Raw genomic sequence first — 9,330 nt, 5'->3', positions numbered from 1 at the left:
TGTAGCGACCTGACCCAAATGGATCACGTCTACTGTGCTACGGTGTCATCCCTGGATCAGTAATGCTGACACCACACAGTACATCGAGGTTTTATAGCAGAGTTGCAATCACACACTTATTACATCGATGGCTCAAAAAGAACTTATTACAATAAATATGGCTTAAGGCCATATTTTAAAGATAACAGCGGAAGACTTGGAAGATAAATGGGTCCATCAACTCCAGCGGCATCACTGAGTATAGAACCACGACCTAAACACCTCAATCGTCGTCTGAAAAGTCTGCAACATTAACGTTGCAGCCTGAAAATGGGTCAGCACATGGAATATGCTGGCAAAGTAACACATAGAGAGTAATGGAATGAAACAGCTATACTATATGCATATATGGCTGGTGGAAAGCTCTATGGTTACAGTTTTGCGTAAAGCCAATTTTTCCCTACTGCAAAGGAATAAATTTTATTTACTATCATGGTGGTTGTGAAACATTGAGAATGGTTGACAGCATTCTCAATCCCAATTAAAAGTAATTAAAACCCAATAACATTAATTAGAAGTAACATGTTGAGATTCACAATGATATTCAAGTACTAGATACTCAAGTTGTCCATAACCGGGGACACGGCTAATCATGATTAGTTTGTTACTCTGCAGAGGTTTGCGGACTTTTCGCCACATGACTCGATCGCCTCCGTTTGTTTTCTCGCACTACATGGTGTTTGAGAAACGGATGACCGAGACATAGTCTTTCAGAAGCACTAGCACCTTACATGTGGGGTAGACCGGTACACCTACATCCCCTACATCTGCTAGTCCACCCCGTAAGAGTTCGCACAACTTAGTCAACTATGCCAGAGCCCATAGTAGCATGTGGCTGCACACGGAAGTTTCTAGCATGAATTATCTTATGATCCCTTTGAGCCTGGGTGGCGGTCCAAAAAAAACAGGCAAGTCCTGATAGACATTAGGTGCCTCAATCCACCCAGATGTGTGTTTAAGTTGCCACCTTAGATAAACCATTAAAATTATCAATCTCACATCTGTCATGGATATCACTCACCCAATCCACGTCTACTAGCATAGCATGGCAAAATAAGCAAACGTAGAGTAACTCCCAAAGGTTTGATAATAATACAGGTAATAGGTACTACCTCATCTACTTCCCATCCCACAATTTAATTAGATCCTAATTACGCAATGTGTGAGGATTGATCTAATGCAATAAAACTGGGTTGTAGAAAAGGTATGATCAAAGTGTTACTTGCCTTGCTGATGATCCGCGAGTCCTAGGGTTTCGAAGTAACAAGCGGCGCAATCCGGGTAATCTATCGCAGACAAACAACAAGCATACAATAAGTACTCATCTAATGCATAGGTAAAACTCGAACAAGAGAACGAACCAGGTAGTTCAACTTAAGAACTCCGGTTGCAAAGAAAGAACGAAAAACAAACGGCGGAAGAAAACAACTCGGTTCTAGCAAGTTGAAACTAGGTAAAAAATTTACTGTAGCAAAGCTTGTTCAAGTTGATTAGACGGAACGGCGGTTTCGAGACGAAACTCCAGGCGCTTGAATCACCTGATTCCGATAAGCGAGCGAAAAGAAAGACTAGAAAGAAGATCGGATCTGAGATCGCGATCGCGGAATAAATCCGACGAAAAGAAAAAGAAGAACGGTTAAACGAACGGACGTCGTTAACCTAGAAGAATCCGGTGATCACGTTCGTTAGGACGAACGGTCCGGCGAGCGGTCCAAAGGCAACTAAATCGGAGAAGAAAACGAATCCGATGTAGGGTTTCGGAGAAGAAAAACCGAACGAAAAACTAATCGAGAAAACCGGAACGGTTTAGAGAAGAAAAGAATCGGAACGATTAGAAGAAAACGATCCGAGATAAAGAATAGATGTAGCGCGGGGCAACCTTGGCGAGGTCTCCAGTGAACGGGGCTCCGGCGGCGTCGGCGTAGGGCGGCGGCATGGGTAAGGTGCGGCGGCGGCGCGGGTGTGGGGCGGCGGCGGTAAGGTGCGGCGGCGGCGCGGGTGTGGGGTGGCGGCGCGGGTGAGGCGGTGCGGCGGCGGTGACACAGGGCGCGATGTGATGCGGCGCGGCGGCGGTGACGCAGGGCGCGGTGTGATGCGGCGCGGCGGCGGTGCAAGGCGCGGTGTGATGCGGCGCGGCGGCGGTGACGCAGGGCGCGGTGTGGAGGAGAGCTTTGATTTGATGTGTTTTAGAGGGGGGGGTGCTTGGGTATTTATATTGGGGAGGGGAGGGGTTTACTTGGGGTAGAGGACAAGGAATTAGAATAGGAGTAGGAAAGATCTAGAAAATAAACGGAGTAGGACTAAAGAAAACGAAATAAGGAAAAGGGGACAAGGGGGCGCCCTAGAATCCTAAAAGGATTCGGTCCTAGCAAGGGCGGCGGCGGCCGACCGGCTCCTGGCTCGGCGCCTGGCGCCTGGGAGCGCGGCGGTAGGTGGCTTGGCTTGGGCCTTTGGCCCAAGGCGCTGCTCAAATTTTTTTTTTAAATAGTTTCCTCGCGCAGAAAAAAAAAACAAAAAAGGGATCTAAACGAACTCCGAAAAATCTAAAGTAAATTTTCCCCGACTCCTAAAAATGAGCCGAACAAAATGAACTTTTCTCCGGACCTAAAATGCAATTTTTGAAAACGCGCATTTTTCCCTATCCAAATAAAATGCAAATAAACACCGGAAAGCAAAATTGATCTATTTATTATATCTTCATTTTTCCTAAATTTGGGAAAGTCATATTATTCCCTCTCTCATATTTTTTGACACCGGAAAAATTATTGAAGATAAAATAAATAAATCAAATGATCCTATTTTCAAAATTCGAGAGAACTCTCAAATATGAAAATAACGAAATCTCCAACTCTCTCCGAGGGTCCTTGAGTTGCGTCAAATTTCTAGGATCAACCAAAATGCAAGAAAATATGATATGCATATGATCTAGTGTATAACATTCCAAATTGAAAATTTGGGATGTTACAAACCTACCCCCCTTAAGATGAATCTCGCCCTCGAGATTCGGGTTGGCTAGAAAATAGGTGAGGGTGGTCCTTGAGCAAATCTTCTTCTCTCTCCCAGGTGGCTTCATCCTCTGAATGGTGGTTCCACTGAACTTTGCAAAACTTGATAACCTTGCTGTGAGTAACTCTACTGGCAACATCGAGAATCTTGACTGGCTTCTCCTCATATGTTAGGTCATCCTTTAACTGAATCGCTTCGAGTGGCACGGTATCTCTTAGCAGTAACTCCGCCATCTCGGCGTGACATCTCTTCAGCTGAGAAACATGGAATACATCATGAACTCCTGACAGTCCTTCTAGTAGTTCCAACTTATAAGCGACTTCTCCCATACGTTTGAAGGTCTTAAACGGTCCAACGAAACGCGGTGCTAACTTTACCTTAACTCCAAAGCGCTTAACTCCTCGAAGTGGGGATACTCGAAGGTAAACTCTGTCTCCGGTTTCGTAAACTGTCTCCTTGCGTTTAGAATCTGCATAGCTCTTCTGCCTGGACTGGGCTACCTTGAGCCTATCGCGAATCAACTTAACCTTCCGTTCAGACTCCTTAATCAAATCTGGTCCAAAGAATTGACGGTCTCCAACTTCGTTACTGTTGTCATGGAACGAAACTGTTATCTGATACGATACTCCTCGGAACTCCATGCAAACAAACGATTCTAGTCATGTATATCTTTGCCAACTTAGCACTGGTGTAAGTGGTCTTAACTGGAATGAAATGTGCTACCTTCGTCAAACGATCAACTACTACCCATATTGAGTCATATCCGGCTTTTGTCCTGGGTAGCCCTGTGATAAAATCCATGCCTATCTTATCCCACTTCCATTCGGGTATCAGCAGTGGTTGTAACAATCCTGCTGGCTTTTGATGTTCTGCTTTTACTCTCTGACATACGTCACAAACTGCTACAAACGCTGCAATATCCTTCTTCATTCCGGTCCACCAGAATGTTTCCTTCAAATCCAAATACATCTTGGTATTCCCTGGGTGAATCGAATATGGGGAATTATGTGCCTCCTGCAAAATTAACTTCCTGATCTCCGGGTCATTGGGCACATAAACACGGTCCTCGAACCATAAGGTATCGTGCTCATCCTCACGAAATCCCTTTGCTTTTCCTTTGCTAAGTTTCTCCTTTATAGTAGCAATCTCCTTGTCAGATTTCTGAGCTTCTCTGATCTTATCCATCAATGTTGACTGAATCTCCAATGCTGCTACATAGCCTCTCGGAACTATTTCCAAACATAGCTCACGAAGGTTTTCTGCTAATTCCTTTGGTATTTTCCCCGTCACTAGGGTATTGACATGGCTCTTACGGCTCAATGCGTCAGTTACTACATTAGCCTTTCCGGGATGGTAATGCAATCTCATGTCATAATCCTTGATGAGCTCCAACCATCTCCTCTGTCGGAGGTTCAACTCCTTCTGAGTGAAAATGTACTTCAAACTCTTATGATCCGTGTACACCTCAGAATGATTTCCAATGAGGAAATGTCTCCACGTCTTCAATGCATGCACTACGGCTGCTAACTCCAAATCATGCGTGGCATAATTCAACTCATGAGGCTTCAGTTGTCGTGATGCATACGAAACAACTCTCCCTTCCTGCATAAGCACTGCTCCAAGTCCTCGACGTGAAGCGTCGCAATACACCTCATAATCCTTGGTCTGATCTGGCAAAATCAATACCGGTGAGGTAACCAATCGTTTCTTCAACTCCTGGAAACTAGCCTCACACTCCTCAGTCCATTTGAACTTAGTATCCTTCTTCAACAACTCCGTCATAGGCTTCGCAATTTTTGAGAAATTCTCAATAAATCTCCGGTAGTATCCTGCGAGTCCAAGAAAACTCCGGATCTCTCCAACTGTTGTTGGTGCTTCCCATTCGGTTACGGTCTCAACCTTTGTGGGGTCAACTGCTATACCTTCTCCGGATATAACATGTCCGAGGAATCCAACTTCCTTCAACCAAAACTCACATTTGCTGAATTTGGCATATAACTGATGTTCCCTTAGTTTCTCCAAAACCAAACGCAAATGTTCCTTATGCTCCTCTTCATTCTTTGAATAAACTAGGATGTCATCAATGAACACTACGACGAACTTATCCAAAAACTCCATAATCACTTTGTTCATCAGGTTCATAAAGTAGGCAGGTGCGTTAGTCAATCCAAATGACATAACGGTATACTCATACAGTCCATATCTTGTGGTGAATGCTGTCTTAGGTATGTCCTGCTCTCGAATCTTCAACTGATGGTACCCTGATCGCAAATCGATCTTGGAAAACACTTTAGCTCCTTGCAATCGATCAAACAAATCATTGATCATTGGCAGTGGGTACTTGTTCTTGATGGTTACTTCATTCAATCCCCGATAATCTACAACCATCCTTAATGATCCATCCTTCTTTTCCACTAGAAGTACGGGTGATCCCCAAGGTGAAGAACTTGGGCGAATGTAACCTTTCTCCAGTAACTCCTTAATCTGATTCTTAATTTCCACCAAATCCTTTGCTGGCATCCGGTACGGTCGCTTCGATATTGGGCCTGTACCTGGCAATAACTCAATCAAAAACTCAATGTCTCTATCCGGTGGCATGCCTGGTAATTCCTTAGGAAATACATCAGGAAAATCCTTTACCACTGGTACTTCCTCCTGCACAACTCCTGATAAGCAATTCACTTGTGTCCTGTTTGGCACATGCCGGGATACATACTTGATCCTTCTTCCTTCTGGTGTGGTAAGCAAGATTGTCTTACTAGCGCAATCGATGTTTCCTCCATACATCGACAGCCAATCCATACCAAGAATCACATCCAGACCTTGGGATTCCAGAATAATTAAATCCGTTGGGAATACATGCCTTCCTATACTCAATGGTACTTGAAAACATCCTTGTCTGGCCATGTATTCTGCTCCTGGCGAGCTTACTAGCATAGGTTTTTTAAGAATCCTAGTGGGCAGGCTATACTTTTCCACAAATCCCCTTGATATGTATGAATGCGATGCACCAGTATCAAAAAGAACGAGTGCAGTAAATGACTTAACCAAAAACTTACCGATTACTGCATCGGGCTGATCTTCAATCTCCTCCACATTAACATGGTTCACCTGTCCCCTATTGAAAGGGTTCGGCTTCTTCCTAGAGCTTCCATTGCCATTTCCATTCTGGCCTTCAGGACATTCATTGGCATAATGTCCGGTCTTCGAACACTTGAAACAGGTGACTTGACTCAGGTCTCTCTTGGTTGGGGTTGATGGGGTTGTTCGGTTCTGGCCGTTGCTTCCTCCATTCCCATTAGCATTCTTGTGGCCATTATGGTTGTGCGAGCTACCTCCTCCATGGGTGTGCTGAAACTTAAATCCCGGTTTAGGGGTAAAACGGGGCTTCTGCTGGGCTCCAGAGTTATACTTCCCCTGTCCATATTTCCTCTTACGATTCTCAATCTGCTGTTGCTTCCCTTCAATCATGATGGCACGATCTACCAACTCCTGGTAGTTGTTGAAACTCGCTACCATCAACTGCATGCTTAGTTCATCATTCAGTCCTTCCAGAAACTTCTCCTGCTTAGCTACATCCGTAGCAACGTCATCTGGGGCATAACGGGCTAGCTTACTAAACTCTTCCACATACTGGCCAACAGTCCTTCCTCCTTGGCGTAAGTTGCGAAACTCACGCTTCTTTATGGCCATAGCTCCTGCTGAAACATGGGCAGTGCGGAAAGCTTGCTGAAACTGATCCCATGTGACAGTGTCAACTGGGTAAGTGGCTGTGAAATTCTCCCACCATGCTGCCGCGGGTCCGTCAAGCTGGTGTGCGGCAAACTTCACTTTCTCACCATCCGTGCATCCTGCAGTGGTCAACTCCCTCCCTATCTTGCGGAGCCAATCATCTGCTACTATTGGCTCGGTGCTACTAGAAAACACCGGGGGATTCAGCCTAAGGAAACGGGCTAAGTGGTCAACAGGTGGTGGTGGTGGTGGGTTGTTGTTGTTGTTCTGCTGATTCTGAACTAACATCTGCATCAATTGATTCTGCTGCTGGATCAACTGAGTGAGCTCCGGTGGAAATCCATTGTCACGTCTCGGAGGCATCTGAGGTTTTAGAAAAGACGAGAATTGAGAATAGAATGAGGTCTAAAGGGAAAACACTACCCATATGCTCATGAGGCAAATGCACACAAAATCACTTCAATCAATCAAACAAGGGCTTACAAAACGGTCTATCTATCGCAAAAGTGCTCGACTATAATGTGTTTACATGGGGGGGGAATACTACTACTATCTGGTGGTCATCTAGAAATTTGAACCGGTGGAGGACTCCATGATATCTGCTCCAGCTTCGTCTTCAAAGTCGGGTTCACTTGGATCCGAATCGGTGTCGTCGATGATGATGTAGTTGTCTGGACATGCGACGTACTTGTCTTCCTCCTGGGATGCTAACTTCCTCTTGAGTTCTTCAATCTCCTGCTTAAGATCGCAATTGTGCCTTGCTAGAGCTACGATCTCGTCCATGTAGTCCTTGCGTGTAGACTTTAGTTCTCCTTCTAGCTCGATGATCCTTGCCTTCGCATTCTTCAACTCTACCATATCATTGCGCATCTGGTTCTCGTGGCGTCGAATGTGCTGGTTTAACTCCTGGATGAAAGATGCAATGGATCTATCCTTCTTGGTGCTGACTAACTCCCATTGTTCATCACGGCGTCCGCAAATCTGGTAGATAGTGTCCTTGAGGTCTTCTTGATAAACTTCTCCAATGCGTCCTATGGTGATATGAGCTGCCATGCTCCTTCCTAGACTCCAGGTTGGTGCATTGAAAACACTATCTATGGGCTTCGTGATTGGCGCGAATGTTCTTCCCGGAACATGAGCTTGAATCTTCCTTCAGGTGAAATCCGATGGTTCCCGTGAAGCTTGGTAATCCAATGTTCATGTACTTGGTGACTTCCTTCAGGTGAAATCCAAATGGTGTGCCTTCATCCGGTTGAGCGTACTTAATCTTCGCGTGCGTCATCCTAATAGAGTAGAAAAGATGAGGAGTTAGAAAATGAGAAGAGAGGGATGATCTATGGCTTTAACTTAGTGGTCGTGTCCTACAGTCAGCGTGTGCTCTGATACCATCTCTGTAGCGACCTGACCCGAATGGATCACGTCTACTGTGCTATGGTGTCATCCCTGGATCAGTAATGCTGACACCACACAGTACATCGAGGTTTTATAGCAGAGTTGCAATCACACACTTATTACATCGATGGCTCAAAAATAACTTATTACAATAAATATGGCTTAAGGCCATATTTTAAAGATAACAGCGGAAGACTTGGAAGGTAAATGGGTCCATCAACTCCAGCGGCATCACTGAGTATAGAACCACGACCTAAACACCTCAATCGTCGTCTGAAAAGTCTGCAACATTAACGTTGCAGCCCGAAAACGGGTCAGCACATGGAATATGCTGGCAAAGTAACACATAGAGAGTAATGGAATGAAACAGCTATACTATATGCATATATGGCTGGTGGAAAGCTCTATGGTTACAGTTTTGCGTAAAGCCAGTTTTTCCCTACTGCAAAGGAATAAATTTTATTTACTATCATGGTGGTTGTGAAACATTGAGAATGGTTGACAGCATTCTCAATCCCAATTAAAAGTAATTAAAACCCAATAACATTAATTAGAAGTAACATGTTGAGATTCACAATGATATTCAAGTACTAGATACTCAAGTTGTCCATAACCGGGGACACGGCTAATCATGATTAGTTTGTTACTCTGCAGAGGTTTGCGCACTTTTCCCCACATGACTCGATCGCCTCCGTTTGTTTTCTCGCACTACATGGTGTTTGAGAAACGGATGACCGAGACATAGTCTTTCAGAAGCACTAGCACCTTACATGTGGGGTAGACCGGTACACCTACATCCCCTACATCTGCTAGTCCACCCCGTAAGAGTTCGCACAACTTAGTCAACTATGCCAGAGCCCATAGTAGCATGTGGCTGCACACGGAAGTTTCTAGCATGAATTATCTTATGATCCCTTTGAGCCTGGGTGGCGGTCCAAAAAAAACAGGCAAGTCCTGATAGACATTAGGTGCCTCAATCCACCCAGATGTGTGTTTAAGTTGCCACCTTAGATAAACCATTAAAATTATCAATCTCACATCTGTCATGGATATCACTCACCCAATCCACGTCTACTAGCATAGCATGGCAAAATAAGCAAACGTAGAGTAACTCCCAAAGGTTTGATAATAATACAGGTAATAGGTACTACCTCATCTACT

The sequence above is a fragment of the Triticum urartu genome, chromosome 6 (assembly GCF_003073215.2).
Source record: "Triticum urartu cultivar G1812 chromosome 6, Tu2.1, whole genome shotgun sequence".
In the NCBI taxonomy this organism is placed as follows: domain Eukaryota; kingdom Viridiplantae; phylum Streptophyta; class Magnoliopsida; order Poales; family Poaceae; genus Triticum; species Triticum urartu.
The sequence above is the reverse complement of the archived record's forward strand: the minus strand, read 5'-3'. Positions refer to the sequence as shown.